A 19,624-nucleotide genomic window follows, 5' to 3' on the forward strand; every position below is an offset into this window, starting at 1 on the left:
AACATAACACCTCAAATATTGTTGGAGAACCCCATTTGCTCTTTCCGCCTGCCCGTTGGTTTCCGGATGACGGGCCGTCGAGAAATTAACCTCTACATGCAGTAAGCTCATGAGCTTCCTCCAGAACCTGGAAGTAAATTGTTTCCCTCGGTCTGAAACCACCCTCAAGGGGGCGCCATGCAACCTAAACACATTCTCTACAAACAATTTGGCGGTTTCTTCTGCTGTAACCGCATGTGAGCAGGCTATGAAGTGGGCCATTTTAGTTAACAGGTCTACTACAACCATGATGGCTGTTTTCCCTCTAGACCTTGGCAGATCAGTCATGAAATCTATTGCCACTGCTTCCCACGGTCTCTCAGGTATGGGCAGTGGTTCTAATAAACCAGCCGGCGCCCGCCTCTCCCCCTTGGCTCTTTGGCATTGTTCACACCCTCTCACATACTCCCGCACATCTTCCCTGACCTTGGGCCACCAAAATTCCCTGGTAACCAGCCACATGGTTTTGTGTTGCCCAAAGTGCCCTGCTGTGGGGCTATCGTGCAGCTGCTTGAGTACCTTCTCCCTCAATTCCCCTTCAGGTATATATAACGCTCCCTTATAATACAATGCCCCATTTCTCTCCTCAAAACCACCGGATTTGTCTTCCTCCCCTCTGAGATCCCTGAGTTTCCCCTGGGCGTATGCATCCTGCACCGTACCCTCTATCAATTCCCTTTGCCCCACCAAAGTCGCCCCACACACCCAGCGGTCCTCTGGAATGATATGGGTTTCTTCGGGTGCTCCCTCCCCCTCCAAATATTCAGGTTTGCGTGAGAGAGCGTCCGCCCTAACATTCTCTGGGCCTGGCACATAACAAATCTCAAAGTTAAATTTGGAGAACTCTTGGGCCCATCTCAACTGCCTTTGGTTGAGCACTCGCGCCGTTCTCCAGTACTCTAGATTTTTATGGTCCGTGCACACTTGCACTTTATGTTGTGCACCAACTAGCAGATGCCTCCATCTCCGGAACGCCTCATGAATAGCAAGCAGTTCTCGGTCGTACACCGTGTAGTTCCTCTCGGACTTGTTCAGCTTCCGCGAGAAGAAGGCACACGGACGCCACTCTGACTCCTCCTTCCCCGGCTGCAGAAGAAGCACCGCCCCTATGGCTCTGTCAGATGCGTCTGTTTCAACCCTTAGCTTCTTTCGTAAATCCACATGCAGAAGTTGTTCTTCAGAGGCGAAGGCCCTTTTCAGTTCCTCAAACGCTCGCTCCGCCTCCGCCGTCCATACAAACTTCTTTTTACTGCTGAGACAGTCAGTGATGGGCGCCGTCAGATGGGCGAAGTTGCGGATGAACTTACGATAAAAGTTTCCAAACCCTAGGAACCTCTGCACATCCTTCTTGGTTTTGGGTGTTTTCCATTCCAGCACTGCCTGTACCTTGCCGGGATCCATGGCCAATCCCTTGTCTGACAGGCGGTACCCCAGGAATTCCACCTCCTTGGTATGGAACCGACACTTCTCCAGTTTGACCCACAGCCTGTTGGCTTGCAGTCTGCTCAACACTTCTCTGACGTCTCTCACATGTTGCTCCTCATTCTCAGAATACACCAACACATCATCTAGAAAGGCAACGCAATTCTTGTAGAGCAAAGGGCCCAACACGTGGTTCATAAAAGATTGAAAACACGCGGAGCCTGCTTGTAATCCAAATGGCATAACGAGGTATTCAAACGCCCCCAAAGGGGTAAACATGGTGGTTTTCCATTCATCCCCTTTCCTTATGCGTATCAGGTTGTACGCCCCCCTTAGATCCAGCTTTGTGAAAATCTTTCCCTTCCTCACCCTGGTCAAAATATCATCAATTCTGGGCATAGGGAACGCCACCGGTTCAGTCACTGCATTCAGCCGCCTAAAATCACATACAAGTCTCGGCTTGTCCGCATTTTTTTTGTCCACAAAGAACACTGGGCTCCCCCCTGCTGCTTTGGACTCTCTGATGAAGCCTCTCTTCAGGTTCTTGTCAATGAACCCTCGCAACTCCTGCATTTCCCTGTCTGACATGGCATACAACTTGCCCACGGGAAGCTGTGCTCCTGGGAGTAAATTGATCTGACAATCAAAGGGTCTATGAGGTGGTAGTTGGTCAGCTTCCTTCTCGCTGAACACGTCGCTGAGATCTGCATACTGTGGTGGTACCTTCACCTTCCCCATTACTTCAGTCCCTGCTAGGGTGGCTTGGGCCCCTGCTGAACCCTTCTCCCCTTTGCAGTGTTCTAGGCAATGTGCTGAACCAAAGGACACCACTCTTTGATGCCAGCCAACCAGCGGATCATGTAGAGCTAGCCAGCTCATTCCCAAAATAATGGGAGCGCCTCCCAGGGTGGCCACATTAAACGCTATCAGTTCTGTGTGCCTTGCCACCCTCATTATCATTGGGACAGTCTGCAAGCGGACTCCTCCTCCCAACAACTCCCTGCCATCAATCGTGGTCACCTGCAGGGGGTTGCTTAAAGGGATGGTCTGTATCTGGTGTTCAGCAGCAAACTCCTTGCTCATAAAATTGCAGGAGCTGCCTGAGTCCAATAGCGCCTTTATTTTTAGGGGGTGCCCATTCTGCAGCTCTAGGGACACTTCAATCACTAGAGCAGGTCGAGGAGCTTCTGGCACGGGCACTTTCACTGCTCTTTGGCCTGGCTGCAGTGCCCCAATTGTGGCAACCAGGCGTTGGCTTTTACCTGCTCCGCTCCCCCTTCTTCTCCCCCCTCAACAGCTCCCACCATCCCTTGCCATTCCTTCCTCTGGGGGCAGACTCTGGCAAAGTGGCCTGGCTGTTGGCAGAGATAGCATTTCCGGGGGCCCTTTCCCTCCTTCTTAGCTCCCTCGCTGGTTTTTGAAAATGCGCGCGCGCGCGCTGTTCCGATTTCCATCGGCTCTGCCGGCGGGAAAGCTGGCTCAGGAATGTCTGGAATGCGGAACTCCTTCCAACGTTCCCCTCTCCCTTCCCGCCTCTCCAAGGCTCTTGCCTCCTGCCGCGCTCCTATGGTCAGCGCAGATTTGGTCAGCTGATCCATAGACTCCGCCCTGGGGCTCCGTGCCAGCTCGTCTTTCACCCCCGAAGAAAGACCTTCTTCAAATAGCATTTGAACGGGTGCCGCCGATAAATCCCAACTCAGTCTGTGAATCAGCATGGTAAACTCAGTCCAATATTCACGGACAGATCGACTTCCCTGCTTACAAGCCATTAGCTGTCTGCGCACCACCCCTTCCTCAATATCGCTGGAAAACATGATATCCATTGCACGAAAGAACTTCATTGTGTCCTTTAGTATGTCATTGTGCGTTGCCATTAGGGGTCGAACCCAGTCCCGCGCCCCTTTCTCAAGATGCCCAATTACAAAAGCAACTCGCGATTCCTCATCAGGGAACTCATCGAACTGCACATTAAGGGCATATTGCATCTCTGTCCTAAAAGCATGGTAGTCCTTGGGGTCCCCCCCAAATTTTTGCACCAATCCTGGTACCTTTCTGGGGAATTGCGTGGCTCTCCCCTTCTTGTCTGCATCCTGAGCCCTTCTCTCCTCCAACCTCGCCGTCTGCAGGGCCAGTTGAACCTCCAACGCTCGGTATCTATCTTCCAAGCTTGGACCAGCTCCAGCCCCTGCTCCTCCGGTTCCGGTTGGTTCGCTCATGATGCCTTCTCTTGCACAGGCAGCGTACAAAGACTGTCGGACTGCTGTGAGGGTTTGATTAGCTGCTTGTGCTTGAAAACGTGCTCCCTCAGAGTTTGTGCGACCCCACAAACCTCCGTGTGTGACGGAGCTCCTCAGACATGTCTGCTCTAGTCACTAGTAGAGTCCGACAGTGGCTGTCTGCGGAAGCGTTTCCAGCAAAGAAGTTCCTTAACGGAAACGCGTCTCCTGGACTCACGGCGTGACAGTTTCCTGCGAGGTGTGGGTCTGCCTATGGGAGACTCCGATACCTCCCCACTGTTCTCGCTGGAAGCCTCCCTGAGCCCTCCCTCCTGCTCGCATTCCCTCAGAGACCCACTCCTCCCCCTGCTGGTCCCTGCTTCAGCAGTTGAGTCTCTTTCATCCTGCCTGAGTCCCTCCACCACCTGATGCTCTGATGGCAGTTCCCTGACAGCTTGCTTTGCAAGACGAAAACGTCTTGCAAGTGTTCCAATTTTTTTTCACTTTCCCCCCCTTTTTCTAAGCCGCTAAGCTGCTAATAGCCTTTTAGCCGCTAATCCGCTAAGCCTTTAATAGCCGCTAAACCGCTAATAGCGCTAATCCGCTAAGCCGCTAATAGGGTTGCTTCGCAAGACGAAAAAACCGCTAGACGAAGAGGCTCGCGGAACGGATTAATTTCGTCTTGCGAGGCACCACTGTACTCTAATTAAACATTAAACATTAAAAGCTTCCCTAAACAGGGCTGCCTTCAGATGTCTTTCTCTTTGACATCTGGTGGAAGGGCGTTCCACAGGGTGGGTGCCACTACTGAGAAGGTGAAAGATGGTGGGAGAGGGTTGATGTTCTTTCTCTCTCTCTCTCTCTCTCTCTCTCTCTCTCTCTCTCTCTCTCTCCGCCCCCCTATTTTAAATGAAGCTTTGGGGAGGTCTATGCATAGTGGAGATACACTTCTCTCTCTTCTGCAGCACTAGAACTCTCAGGAGTGGGTAGAGGAATGCAGCCAAAGATCCTATGGGAAGACTGCAGACTGAACAGCCACACACATCCTCTAGGAACAGCCTTCAGTGAGATGAAGTAATTACAGTAGATAAAGATTTGCATATAGTATATTTATATGTCTCCTCTAATTCTCTTTTTTGTTGATGTGTAAATTCCCATCTTAGCTCCATTCTCCTTCAGACCATCTGGTCAGGAATAAGAAGGTCCTTAGTTGTCTCAGTCCACATAAGCGTTGGGTGGACACAGCATCCTGCACCATGGCAAGCTGTTACATGGAGTATATAGCCTTGCATTTAGGGCCTAAGTTGTTTCCATGGCCTCCTGCTAGAATACCTCACATAAAAATATATTAAATTCCTTCGGAGACACACAGAGCACATTTTTGTCACCAGCCGATATATACAGGGAATTCTCGCCCATCAGGGATTAGAGGAAGGACTTTCAAATTAGAGAGCTGTATTTCCAGAGAAATTTACATTTGTATAGAAATAGAGCACAGCTTGCTTTTATTTAGTAATCTGTTAATATAGGCCGCTTCATGGCAGTCAGCATTCCCTAATAAAGAGTCCCTGCTAATTCTTCAGAAAATTCAGGGCACATCTTTCTTTCCCTGACAGCTTTAGGACACAAATGCTTGTCCTTGGAATCACAGATTTAAAGTTTCCTTTCCATAACATCTCTTTTCATGTCCGTAATTCATTCACCAAGCTCCATGTTTACAGAAATAACAACTTTCATTTTTAGTGTATGAACGTCTTTATCTGTATCACAACTCATCCTCCTCATTTTGGCTAAGCTCTTTTTAATTTGGTTTTTGTTTACATCAGACTTTGTTTATATCAAAGGAAACCCATTATTTGTATACATCACACAAGAAGCTGGCTGATTATGACAATGAAGGAAAAAAGCAAACAGAAGTCCTTAGAATCTGAAACATTTTCTGGCCTACTTCATTTGTTCACAGTTGCGTTACTCTTGGCTCCTCTGATTACTTTGTTCTTAGCATCATTAATCAGCGATGAGAGATGCCAAGAACCAGCTAACTGAAATCCAACCGGCTATGGAAGTACATTTTTTAACCTTCTATGGATAGCAAACCATCACTCCTAGTTCCTCAGAAAAACTAAACAAAGGCCATTGGAAATGACTCATGACAACTTCAATTATAATAGTACAAAGTAGGCTAGTTGATACAGTGAAGTCTTTTGGAAGAAAGGGGCAGAGAATATTGTTGTTGAACTTCCAAAGGCAAGTTATCCGGTTAGATTGTATCCTTGTAACAATCCAAGAGTGGAGCAGATGCACCAAGCAGCTTCATTTACCAGGACAAGAGCCGGAGTCGGGAGACTTCATCAGAGGCGGAAGACCCCCATTGCTAGTGTTAGTGAGACTGAGGGTCAAGGGGAGTCACTGGAAATGGAGAAACTTCCTGAGATCCCCACTCATAGAAGTGCATCACTTGGAAAAGTGAGAGATTCAGGGCTACCAATACATCCTGACTTGTCCCAAGTTCTTCTTCTACAAAATTGTCACCAGAAGCACGGGCAGCAGTGTGTGGGTCTGAGCAGAGGTCCACACCTGAAGGCTTTTTGGAATTTCAAGGCCTACTTCCCCTGATCCCTCTTCAACAGCAAGAAACTACAGCCCATACATGCCCTGGATATATGCCCTGCTGATGCCCCATTGTTGATGCAACATCTCAGCACTGCATAATCTGCTTGGACAGCAATCTTGTTCTGGAGGAAATCTTGCTCTCTGACCTATACAGCAGTTGATCACCCTCCTGGGTCAGAGAAGAATCTAATCTAAATGGCAATGGTGGCAGGAACCAAGCCCTTTCCCCTGTCCCCCATTCAGGCCAGCCCATATCACAGATGTGGGTCATCGTGGGACTCGCATTGGCTTTGCAGATTTTGGGGTCCAAAGAGGGAGGCCCACTGAAAGAGACATACCTGCCATTACTAGGATGCTTCCTCCACTTTCAGTGTAGTAGTGCCAAGCATTACAATGACAGCCTACAGTGAGAAACTGCCATTTGAGCATATCCTTATATTCAGCAGGCAGTGTTCATGTTGTTCTTACTTAGACACAATTTTACTATGTGTGTGTGAGATGCTCACATGTTTTTCCACCCATGAAACACATGTGCTGCACACTCTGGGAGTCATGGTTCATTGGGAAGTAAGTCATGTTGCATGGGAAATACTCCTAGAAATACTCCTGGAAGCTGTGTCTCGGAAATACGATAGAAGAAGAATTAGTATTATTTCAGTGGTTCCTCAATGTTTTAGACTAAATAGGTTTGCCAACAAATATCCACCCTTCTTAGAGATACCTGCCAAGTATACGGAAGAGATCAGGAGTTTGGCATGAACGTGACAGAAGCATCCAAGAAGAGAGCTGTAAAGAGAGGCTGGGATCTGGATTGAGGTTTTTCTGCATGGATTGAAGGCCAGTTAAAAGCAGGATAGATTTGCCTGTCATCAACCCTTGTTTGAAAAAGGAAGCTGTAACCCTCAGTTTAAAAACTTGCTGCAAAGTAACTGGAACCTAACATTTCTCCACTAGGTGGCTGGGCAGTCTGACATTATTACACTATATGGAAGAGTTGGAAATACAGTTATCTGGGAGCAGATGTACCTCAGAATCCAGCCCAGCAGGGCCTAACTGGAAGCTTATTTTATGGGATTTTTTAAAAAATATTTTTTATTAACCGACCAATCACATCAAATCAAACCAAATTACATAAATTCCAAATTACAAAGCCAAATTTTAAATTTTTGTTGGGGGTACCCATATTTCAAGTTCCGAAGGGGATCCAATCATCTTCTTACTACTGCTTTAATGTCCACAAATCTGTCCATATGATGTTCACAATACTGTCCACTCCTTTCTTGTTGTTTTCCACATCTCCTCTTGTTATTCTCATATATTTTTCCTTTCTCTTTGTGACCTCTGATGCTCTCCAAAGCGGGTTAAAACAAGTTGTAATCCTGTGTGGATATTTTTATTCATCCAAGAATCATATTCAGACGGTTTCCGTATATCATCACTTCCATAAATAAAAACAGTCTAACCGTCGTTAATCTTTACAAGTCTGTCGCCTTTATCCAACCTCTGAGGAGGTTCGCCAGAAATGCAGTCCAAAAACAAATCCATTCCTCCTCCCGGTTGTAAATCCTTTGACAAAGCCTGGCAAGATGGCAACTGTTTTTATTGCTGCGTCACTCCAAAAGCTCTTATTCTTTACTCAATCTCCATAAAACATACTTTTGGTTAAAGTTCATTTCCACACAGTCCTTAAACATCCTGCTTAGGTCAGTTAGCCGACGGGTCCAGAGTTGGGAATACAGTTATCTGGGAGCAGATGTACCTCAGAATCCAGCCCAGTAGGGCCTAACTGGAAGTTTATTTTATGGGATTTGTTAACTGCCTCCCTTTCAGATTTCTCTACAAGAATGGCTGATATCGACAAGATGTTGTTGCATTTATTTGTACTGCTATTTTGATCCAGCCTCTCACCAGGGAAATCAAACTGAACCTACTTACTCCCTTAGAGTGATATTGGGTGTGAGTCCTTGTGTAACCTCAACTTTCTGGGACAGAGCTTCACAACACGGTGAGGGTTTTTTTTTTTTTGCAGATTGGATGCAAAAAGAAAACAAAAGGAAGTGGCGGGATTCTTCAAGGGTATATGTACACCACAAATCTGCATCAGTTTTGAGGCAGTTTAACTGTCATGGCATCCATCTGAGGACCAGACATTAAGTACCTGTGCCTTTAAGAGCAGGCATTTTCCCTTCTCCACAGACTAACAGTGTGGGGTCTTAGCCTGTATTGGGACCCACTGGTGGTGGTAATAGGAGGCTTTCACACTTTGACCCTCACTGGATCCAGATCAGGCCTCCCACACCTGCAAGTTGAATTGAGAGGAAGGTTGCATTAACTTCAATGGAGGCTTTCCCCCTTAGAATGCAGGTGTGTGTGTGTGTGTGTGTGTGTGTGCACGCTCATCTGGCAGGTGACCAAGGGTTAAAGTCTCTTGACAGCCCCCCTTCCCAGCTAGCGTTAGTCTGGATTGGGCCCTCCATGCTGGCAATTAGTGTAAACGGAACCCCTCCTTTTTTCAAAAAAATTATGCACCGCTTGATGGGGGGGGGGGACAAAATACCTCAATGTGGTTTACAAACAAGAAAAAAATTAAATCAAGAAAAAAATTACAACCCTACTTTAAAGCATATAAAAGTTAAAATACTAAAACATTTATTTATTTATTTTTACTTGGCTCTGAATCAGGGTGCTGAAAACTGTTTGTTAGAGATTCCTTTCCTCACAGAACTGCAGGAATTACTTATGTAAAAGAACGACAGTTAGTTTCTGTCTATATTGCAGATAAACCCTTCAATTTGTTAATAAATCTGGTAAGGACCCCACTGAAAGAGATCTCTTTAAATATTGGAAGAAATAAGAGCCATATGGTAAATACAGCTTGGAATTTCAGCCCTTTACATAATTTACCCAAAGCACCCTTTAACTACAGCATCCAACACTGGCATTTTCAGACTTTGTTGTACAGGGGGCGATCAACAATTAATTTGCTCTGAGAGGTCAACTGTATTATATTTCATTGGCTTATTTGACGGCCAAGCTGGAGAGTTGCCCCATGAAAGAAACAGCTCTTTTTAAAAAATGTGCAAAGCTCTGCAGAAATCCTCGCTTCACCATGCTCTTAGGCCTATACAGCATGCTACATGCTGACTGCATATGTCAACTTCTAGTTCTAAAAGATTAATCTCCCATTAGCCAGTGTGTTGTTAAGCCTTTTGGGGAATTCTTGTGAGTACCTTTGGCTGACAAAGCGCTATTTTCACTCAGGATTCAATATTTAATGCAGCAGCGTGTGAACCACAGGTGTCCAACTGTATATAGCAATTTGGGAGAGAGATTTTAATGGAAGTGGTTTAACACCATGCACTATGGAAGTTCTGCCAGGGTTTAAAATGTCCCATCTGGCTGGATATATTTGTCATTCTACCTGTGTTTTTAATTATCCCAGTTATCTGGGGCCTTATTCTGTTTTTATGAAAGATATGATGACAATTTTTTCCACAATAAAGACATTACATACCTGCCCCCCCCTTCAGTTTTTGGCTCATGTCATACATTGTACTACAGATAGAAAGTATTTATTGTATTTCCACGCATATGAAACTGGTGTTTTATGCATCCAGTGCTGGTATGTTTGTGGCGTATCTTTGGCCGCCACCAAGGACCAAGTAGGTATAAGTCAGGGAAAGGACTGCTTTGTTTGTCTCATTGTTTCTCTGACTGTCCATTATATACACAGTTTCATGTTTTGCATTCTGGAAGTGGTTAGTGCAAAATGCTGCAGCATGATTGCTAACAGGAGCGACACATTGTCAGCATAGAACAGCTGTGCTCGGAGATCTGCAGTTGTTGCCGATTTGCTACCAGGGCAAGTTCAAGATGTTGCTATTAGTATTATAAAGCTCTTAACAACTTGGGATCAATTTGCATATGACACCACTTTATGCTGTTTGTCCCCACTTGACCGTGTCAAGCAGCAGAACTGGCACAATTACAGGTGCCACATAAGACTGGTTCTGCATTTCTAAGAACTTGATCTTTGGTGTGGCAGCACTTATACTTTGGAATACAGTGGTACCTCGGGTTACATACGCTTCAGGTTACATACGCTTCAGGTTACATACGCTTCAGGTTACAGACTCTGCTAACCCAGAAATAATACCTTGGGTTAAGAACTTTGCTTCAGGATGAGAACAGAAATTGTGCTCCGGCGGCGTGGCAGCACCAGGAGGCCCCATTAGCTAAAGTGGTGCTTCAGGTTAAGAACGGACCTCTGGAACGAATTAAGTACTTAACCTGAGGTACCACTGTATATCCTGCCTATTGATATCAGGCAGGCACCTTTACTGTACTCTTTTCAGTGCCTGCTAAAAACATTTTATTTTTTTTAGACAAGCCTACCCAGATGTTTAGAAAGTTGATGTGAGTCTTAATCTGTTTTTCTTCTATTGTTATTTTAACTTTTCAAAGGTATTAAATTATTGTTATTTTTCTTATATATTTTTTAAATTGTAAAACACTGAGGTTTTCTATAACAAAGCAATGTATAAATTTGTTTGTGTGTAGTGTGGCAGTGGTTAAATCCTTTGTCTGCTGTGGCTAATGCTTGGAACTACAATTCCCAGTGAGCAGGTGCATATGACCATCATTTCAAGCTAAGAGAGAACTATGAAAGCAGATGAATTTTCTGAATACAGTGGTACCTCAGGTTAAGTATTTAATTCGTTCCAGAGGTCTGTACTTAACCTGAAACTGTTCTTAACCTGAAGCACCACTTTAGCTAATGGGGCCTCCTGCTGCTGCCGTGCCACCAGAGCCCGATTTCTGTTCTCATCCTGAAGCAAAGTTCTTAACCTGAAGCACTATTTCTGGGTTAGCAGAGTCTTTAACCTGAAGCGTATGTAACCTGAAGCGTATGTAACCTGAGGTACCACTGTACTCGCTGAGAAAACTTGCAAATGCTGACCCAGTTTCAAACTGAGCTGGGGGAGTTCTCCCAACCCTTGTAAAAACCTATGCAATAAACTTAATACAAAAGGCATTTCAGGCAGCTGCAACTGCTTTTTAAAATGTAATCTACAAGTAAACATGCAAACCCTGGATGTAGGAACTAACTGCAGGTTGTGATTTTTCTTTTCTTCTTTAAGGTACAAGGGTGATGTTCACTGGAAATGTGTGGAAATGGAAGATTCATAGAATCATAGAATCATAGAGTTGGAAGAGACCACAAGGGCCATCGAGTCCAACCCCCTGCCAAGCAGGAAACACCATCAGAGCACTCCTGACATATGGTTGTCAAGCCTCTGCTTAAAGACCTCCAAAGTAGGAGACTCCACCACACTCCTTGGCAGCAAATTCCACTGTCGAACAGCTCTTACTGTCAGGAAGTTCTTCCTAATGTTTAGGTGGAATCTTCTTTCTTGTAGTTTGGCTCCATTGCTCCGTGTCCGCTTCTCTGGAGCAGCAGAAAACAACCTTTCTCCCTCCTCTATGTGACATCCTTTTATATATTTGAACATGGCTATCATATCACCCCTTAACCTCCTCTTCTCCAGGCTAAACATGCCCAGCTCCCTTAGCCGTTCCTCATAAGGCATCGTTTCCAGGCCTTTGACCATTTTGGTTGCCCTCCTCTGGACACGTTCCAGTTTGTCAGTGTCCTTCTTGAACTGTGGTGCCCAGAACTGGACACAGTACTCCAGGTGAGGTCTGACCAGAGCAGAATACAGTGGCACTATTACTTCCCTTGATCTAGATGCTATACTCCTATTGATGCAGCCCAGAATTGCATTGGCTTTTTTAGCTGCTGCGTCACACTGTTGGCTCATGTCAAGTTTGTGGTCAACCAAGACTCCTAGATCCTTTTCACATGTACTGCTCTCAAGCCAGGTATCACCCATCTTGTATCTGTGCCTCTCATTTTTTTTGCCCAAGTGCAATACTTTACATTTCTCCCTGTTAAAATTCATCTTGTTTGTTTTGGCCCAGTTTTCTAATCTGTCAAGGTCGTTTTGAAGTGTGATCCTGTCCTCTGGGGTGTTAGCCACCCCTCCCAGTTTGGTGTCATCTGCAAATTTGATCAGGATGCCCTTGAGTCCATCATCCAAGTCGTTGATAAAGATGTTGAATAAGACCGGGCCCAAGACAGAACCCTGTGGCACCCCACTAGTCACTCTTCTCCAGGATGAAGAGGAACCATTGATGAGCACCCTTTGGGTTCGGTCAGTCAGCCAGTTACAAATCCACTGAGTGGTAGCATAGTCAAGACCGCATTTTACCAGCTTCTTTACAAGAATATCATGGGGCACCTTGTCAAATGCCTTACTGAAATCAAGGTAGGCTATATCCACTGAGTTCCCTTCATCTACCAGGCTTGTAATTCTGTCAAAAAACGAGATCAGGTTAGTCTGACATGACTTATTTTTCAGAAATCCATGCTGACTATTGGTGATCACAGCATTCCTTTCTAGGTGTTCACAGACTGTTTTCTTAATGATCTGCTCCAGAATCTTCCCTGGTATTGATGTCAGACTGACTGGGCGGTAATTATTTGGGTCCTCTCTTTTCCCCTTTTTGAAAATAGGGACAACATTTGCCCTCCTCCAGTCTGCCGGGACTTCGCCTGTTCTCCAGGAATTCTCAAAGATGACTGCCAGTGGTTCTGAGATCACATCTGCCAGTTCTTTTAATACTCTTGGATGCAGTTCATCTGGCCCTGGAGACTTGAATACATCTAAACTAGCCAAGTATTCTTGTACTATCTCCTTAGTTATTCTGGGCTGTGTTTCCTTTGCTGAATCATTTGCTCCAAATTCTTCAGGTCGGGCATTGTTTTCTTTATCGGAGAAGACTGAGGCAAAGAAGGCATTGAGGAGTTCAGCCCTTTCTGTGTCCCCTGTTTGCATTTCACCAAACCTTTGATTACAAAACAAAAAATCCCCTCTTGTACTGTAGCTAGGCATGTTCAGGGAATCCTTCAGAATCTATGAAAGCTGGGACATAAGAATGCATTTATCCGTGACACATTAATTCCTTCAAACTACAGGACTCTTGCTGTTTGTTTGTCTTTAAGAAAAACATGGTGTTGTGGTTAAATCTCATGATAAGGGTTCGGGAGCTCTGTAGCACTATTGCCAAGGCCATAAGCTTCCTGTGCACTTGAGGCATAACAGCAGCAGACTCATTTTTCAGAATGCAGCTCACTTCTGAACAGATACAAAGCACAAGCAGTGTGTGTGAGAGGGGCTTTAATCTCAGAGTCAGAGGACGATGAGCTGGCTTAGTCTGGGGCTGTTATGCCACTGGCTGAGGAACTGGAGAAGTTTCCTGATACTAAGCAGGAAGCTAGTGGTCAGAAGCCTAATGAATCTGAGACAAGAACCCAAATTCTATTTGCCTGAAGAATCATAGGAACATAGGAAGCATCCTTATACTGACTCAGACCAATAGTCCATTTAGCTCACTGACTGGCAGTGGCTGTCTATGGTTTCAGACAGGGACTCTTTCCCATCTCTGTGTGAAAATGCCAGGGATGTAACCTGGGACTCTCTACAGGCAAAGCAAGTGCTCTACCACTGAGCTACTGCCCTTGCCAAAGTATCTCCACATCACTGCACCTGCTCAACAGCGCTAGAAGGTTTCCAGGTGGGATACCACAGAAAAGAAGTGGAGTGCTTGCCTTCAGGCTGGGGTTGGCCATTTAAGAATTCACACTCTTTGGGCACAAAGGAAGGGAGCAGGTGGAAGGGAGACTGGATGGGGAGACTCAGGTCACTGCCAGCCTTTGTCAGAACAAGTGGCTCACTTGGAGCTTTCCATGGTGCTGCCTTTCCTCATGGGTGTCTGCTATGGATTGATCAGAACAACAGTCGCCAGAACAAGAGTTGCCAGAAAATCTACACTGGGAAAAAGGTAGCTAGAGAGACAGTAGTGCATGGAGTATGAGAAGAAGAAGGCTGGTTCATTAGGACAAAGAGGGCAATGAACCACCAACCTTAGTCTGCCCTCAGCCTACTCTGTCTTCCTACTTAGTGCTACACTTGAAGAACTCAGCAGAGAGAAGGATAGGCTCTGCCTGGGATTGGCTCTGGGTCATCTTAATGTTGGTCTCCCTGCCTTGTGCCCCATTAGTCCCAATAGGCACCAACAACCAGTTAGTTCAGGAAGCTTTTCCCTACTCCCTTGCTGCATGAAATTCCTTCCTCCACCCTGACAAACACATTTTATACCTGTTCATTTTAACACAGAGATCATGCCACTATCGCCTCTAATTAGGCGCCAAGTCAAATTAATTTTGGGCCAAATGACTTTCAGAACTCTGTGCTAGGAACTCAAGGTACTACTGAGCAGGTCTTTTACTGAGCATTTATGAGTAGCTTAACACTAAACAAGTTATGGTGTTACATTTTTGCATGCCTGTCTTTTGGAATTCAGCTATATTGCATGTGATCAGTCATCACCTTTTCCAAAGAGATTGTGCCCACCCCAGTCCAAGCTGTAAAGCAGTTGGACTGACTAGGATTAGAATGCCTGAGCAAATGGGCAGAGACCCCAGCCAACATGTTAACATGCAGAAAACTTTTCTTCAGTTAAATACTACAAGGCCTTGCTGAAACATACTTTTTTAAAAACTGTTTTGGTGTTTTACATTTACATTTTGGAACAGGGCTTATTCTATCCAAGATGGCAATTGCAGATAAAGCAATGCATCTGTCATACCACTTAAGATGTATCAGGCAACCCTCCCCCGCTTCATGTTTCCCTGCCTCCTCAAAACGTAAGTGTTTGTGGATTCCCCTTGACCCATCAGTGGTTGGAACAACCCAGCCCTCCTCATCCGATCCATTTCTCTGCCAGCAAAAGTCAGTGGTGCTGGACTTGAACTGCCGCAGTCAGTAATGCTACCACCTGAAATTTGCAGAGATGTGCATTGTTTCTGCCTTTGCTGTTGTGAGCAAACTAAACAGTTAAAACAAAAACAAAAACCTGCCCTGCATTTTGTTCAGGCAGGAGCAGTGAGAACAGAAACGAAAGCTCCGGGTGCACTCATTATTCTTTCCCACATTTGCCTATTGATGTTTTGGATTCTTACTGTAGAATTTTGTTGGAATAGGCTGGAGCAGTATCGAAGATTCTTGCATTCCCCCCACCCCCGTATAGCTTTTCATAAATAATCCCAGTGCAAGTAGGTTGAACGTAAGTAAATATAATTCATCAACAGTGTTTCTAGGGTGAAAGGAAAAATTTCTCAACTTTTCAGCAATTTATTTTACCATTTAAATCAAGCCTTGGAGCTTTCCTTAAACAGCCTTTAAATCTGCCACATTTGAAAAGTTGTTTCAAAGTTTAGAAATCCCTCTCTTGTTATATGTGTGCTAAAAATATAGTTCCAGGGTCATATATTATTCCTGAGGTTGTTTCCCCAAGAGGTCTATAATTAAAGGAAGCCTATGTTTGCAGTTATAAGGTTTGCATTTTACACTATGTATGTTAACATTTTTGGTCCCGGTCCTGCAAGCCATCAAACATGCATTACCTGCCCTACAATGTCATTCATGATATGTGGCACTGGACCCAGGGGGCTATTCACATGAGTCTGCTGGATCAGCTGTTGCTAGGAAACTATAGATACAGATTACAGTAATGGCTTCTACAGAATCTGATCTTGAAGCATTTCCTCCCTCCAGCATTTTATTAGCACTTCAGGGTTTGTCTGGTCAAATAAGTCTATTTCACTACCTGGCGCACACAATTCCTATAGTGATAGATGTAGTTTTGTCCTCCTTTCTGATATAAATATCAGCTTTTGAGTCATTTGAGGTTCAGGTGTCTTTCCAGCTCCTGTATCTTGGCTCACTTGCAGTCAAATGCATTTCCCAGAGCAGGGAATAGAAACCAACTCCTCTCTGCTCTATTAATTGGACATTTGTTTGCTGCAGTTGAATGAAAGCAGCAACAGGACTCACAGGCTTCTTGAAAATTACTTCATATACTTTTCAGGTCAATAATTTAGGGGCTTCTTTCCATCCCCAAACCCACCTAAACAAATAGGACATTTGAATATTTCATTTAAACATGCTAGTGACTGGAATATAGGTTAAGTCAACTGTAAAATTGAGCCTCATCTGGAGACACAGGCTGCTTCTTCAACAGCGCCTTAGAGTGTGTGCAACAACTGCACATTCTGCTTTGTAGACCCACTGCCTACTCTCCTTTCACATTGTGGAACAAAGCTGGATCCTGATAGCTATGTAGGGGGCAGAAAAGGAGGGATGCCCCATAGGGCAAGTGGAGCAGTGAGATAGGAAGAATTGTAGCCACATACCAACTAAGTGCTATGAAACTTTTAGAGAGAGAGGCAAGTCTGGGTGTGGTTCTGGCAATCTTTCAGATGAGCTAAATACACTCTGTGGTATATGTGTGGTTTGGCTCTTTCACAACTAGTTGATTTAGTAACTTTTTGCTTGGAGTTTTTTAATGTCTATGGCATGGGCCAGCTGTAGGATCAGCAACTTTCTTTTGTCTGGCTTCTTGCATCTGCAGGGAAGCAGAAATCAAGGAGATTAAGCTTACAGTGTACAGTTTCTGCTTTCCACCCAACTGCTAATGGACCCCTGCTAGAAAAAGTTGAGAACACTGTCCCTTGACTTGCTGTGGAGTGACTGTAAATGTGCATGCCAAAGTTTAGCAGCATACCCTGGTTGAGCCAGGGTCAGTGCAGGTGTTTAAAGATGCCTCAGTATGTCATCTGCGCAGCCGGAGGAAATGCAATGCAATGCAAAAATAGTGCAGTGACAAATTCAGGTTTGGGAGGGACCTTGGACAAGACATCTTCCATGACCTCCTCATTGGAATTATGAAAAGCTCCTCCTTCTCTTCATCACTGCATCGCTTGCCAGGCAGAGAGCTAATGAGCAAGCAGCCTTGGCACTGCCACTTCTCCTTCTCGTTTCTGCTACTGTCTGGGCCATAGCAAAAGGCAGAGAACAACCAAACAGTTGCAATGATGAAGGTAAGCAGCAGCTTCAAAAAGCTCTTGGCAGTGAACTCCCTTTGGGGTGTGAGGCCTTGGCTAATGCCCAATCATAGTCTTGATGCTGGTCCTCACAGCGCATGTTGCACAATGTGTTGCATAATGTGCCACTGACAAATGCTCCAGTTGTTCAGTATTTAGGGATTTGTCTCTGTTCCCATTCTGTCCCTGTTTCATCTTTTGAGTGAGATGTTAGGGGTTTATTTTATTTATATATTAATGGTGCTTATAATACCAACTAAAAAAAAAAAGTTATCCAGGCAGCTTACAAAGACAATAAAAAATTAAGATACAACATTAAACGAAGTACGCACACTCACAAATGCAACATAATAAACTCCAGCAGCAGACAATAAAATCATTAGCTTTTTTTAAAAAAAATGTCAGTGCAAACGCATATGCATTAGGATCTGACACTGGCCTCAGGCCCCTAAATGTCTTGGACCAGCAATGCTTCTGGCAGCCTGCTCTCAGGTAAGCATTCTGCACGGGTACACAGCTTTATCAAGAAAGATCCTTTCTGGGAAAACTCCTGTCTGGCAGAGTTTTAACTTTAAAAAGGCCCAATACAAAAAGTTATCTATATTCTGAATTACTTTTTTTGGGAGCAAGCAAATGTATGCATATTTCAAAAGTTTAACAAGACAGCTTTGCTTTACTAGTGACATCAAGATAGCGTCCCTTGGTTTTGTTTTGGAAATACTGTTGCAGAATAAAGATTGGCTGGGTGTAAATCATAAGCTGGGTGTTAAATATAGCCCAAACATGCAAGTAAAAGGTCCTTACCTTAGCTTAATGCCAAGTGCTTAGATGTGTCCAAGAAAATCAATTTATAAGATTTCACAGAGAAGGCCTTTGTCCTTTTGTATTTCAATTAAAGTATCACACTGCTAGCACATATATATTTTAAAATAAAATGTCATCCAGAATATAATCAGTAATACAAGCAAATAGAGCATGATGACCTGCTGTGAGAGGGGCTGGCCCAGCCATGATTTTGTCCACATCCCTGTCTGCCTGAGTAATTTTAAAGACAGAAAACACCTTTGGGAATGAAAGGTAATAAGTAGGTTCAACAGTGAGGCATTTATGGCCAAGTGGTTCCTTGTTTCAGATCCAAGTATGAAATTACAGTGGGTGAAATGGAGAAGTTTGCCATGGTGCACCAGAAAGAGAAAGCGGGCCTTGGGAGCTGAAAGCTTTAAATGGATGTTTTGAATGTTGTGCATATTGTGATGCAGAGTAGTTCTTGGTGTCGTGAGTTCATTGACTCCCTCCATGTGTGGGCTGTATATGTAGGTGGCAGTGCCAGACCATCTCTGGCACTTGGGCTAACACTGGAACGCTCTGGTAGTGTCTACCTTTATTGTTCTTTTTGTTTGCTTGCTTTTTTAATGGGTTGTGTGCTCTCCGCTCCCCTCCTAGGCTGGGTGGGTGTAGGATATAGCAGCCGCTCCACTGGTGCAGGGGCAGTATATCCTCCTTAAAAACCAGTACAGTGGTACCTCGGGTTACATACGCTTCATGTTACAGATGCTTCAGGTTACAGACTCCGCTAACCCAGAAATATTACCTCGGGTTAAGAACTTTGCTTCAGGATGAGAACAGAAATCGTGCGGTGGCGGCAGGAGGCCCCATTAGCTAAAGTGGTGCTTCAGGTTAAGAACAGTTTCAGGTTAAGTACGGACCTCCGGAACAAATTATGTACTTAACCCGAGGTACCACTATATATAAATGGTTTATAGGACTGGCTCATAATTTTGTGAAGTTATTCTGAAGGAAATTGAAACAGTGGGATTCCTTCACTTTCTGAAGAAATGAAAAGAAATGTAAGCTTTCCGTATTTTGCTGTGTGAACACTCCCTAGTCCAGTGAAAATGCAAATTATAGAGTTTTCCTTTTAAACCCTGGGGAAACCCATAATCCTGCTCCGTCTCTCATGACACTGGCCTGCTCTTTTGTGAACTTTCTCTAGTGTGGTTTTTTTTTTTTTACAAAAAAACCAAACAAACACCCCCCTTTCATTCCCTTCAGCTTTGGAATATCTGCATCTGTATCACAACAACATATCAGGAAAGTGACTTCATCTTCTCCCACCCTTTCGCCTGCAGCAGTCTCCTGTTCCCTCTGCCTACCCTATGAAGATGTTCTTGAAGTATGCTAGGGGCTTGAACTACTGGTTGCGTGGCTCTTTCAAGGTTTATAGTTAACTCCAAATATATATATATTGCTGTTTTTATATAGAAAGGCGATTGGATATCTGGGCTTGGGAGAGTTGAAAATGACAATGTCTCTTTCCACAAAACAC

At 44.6% G+C, this 19,624-nt stretch overlaps 1 long non-coding RNA gene across 3 annotated transcripts in view; it reads left to right on the plus strand.

Moving 5' to 3' along the window:
• LOC310704040 overlaps positions 1-19,624 on the plus strand; it is a 57,757-nt gene that overhangs the window by 27,129 nt on the left and 11,004 nt on the right. The window lies entirely within an intron of this gene.

This window comes from Podarcis liolepis (genome assembly GCF_965112155.1).
Source record: "Podarcis liolepis genome assembly, chromosome: 3".
Lineage (NCBI taxonomy): Eukaryota > Metazoa > Chordata > Lepidosauria > Squamata > Lacertidae > Podarcis > Podarcis liolepis.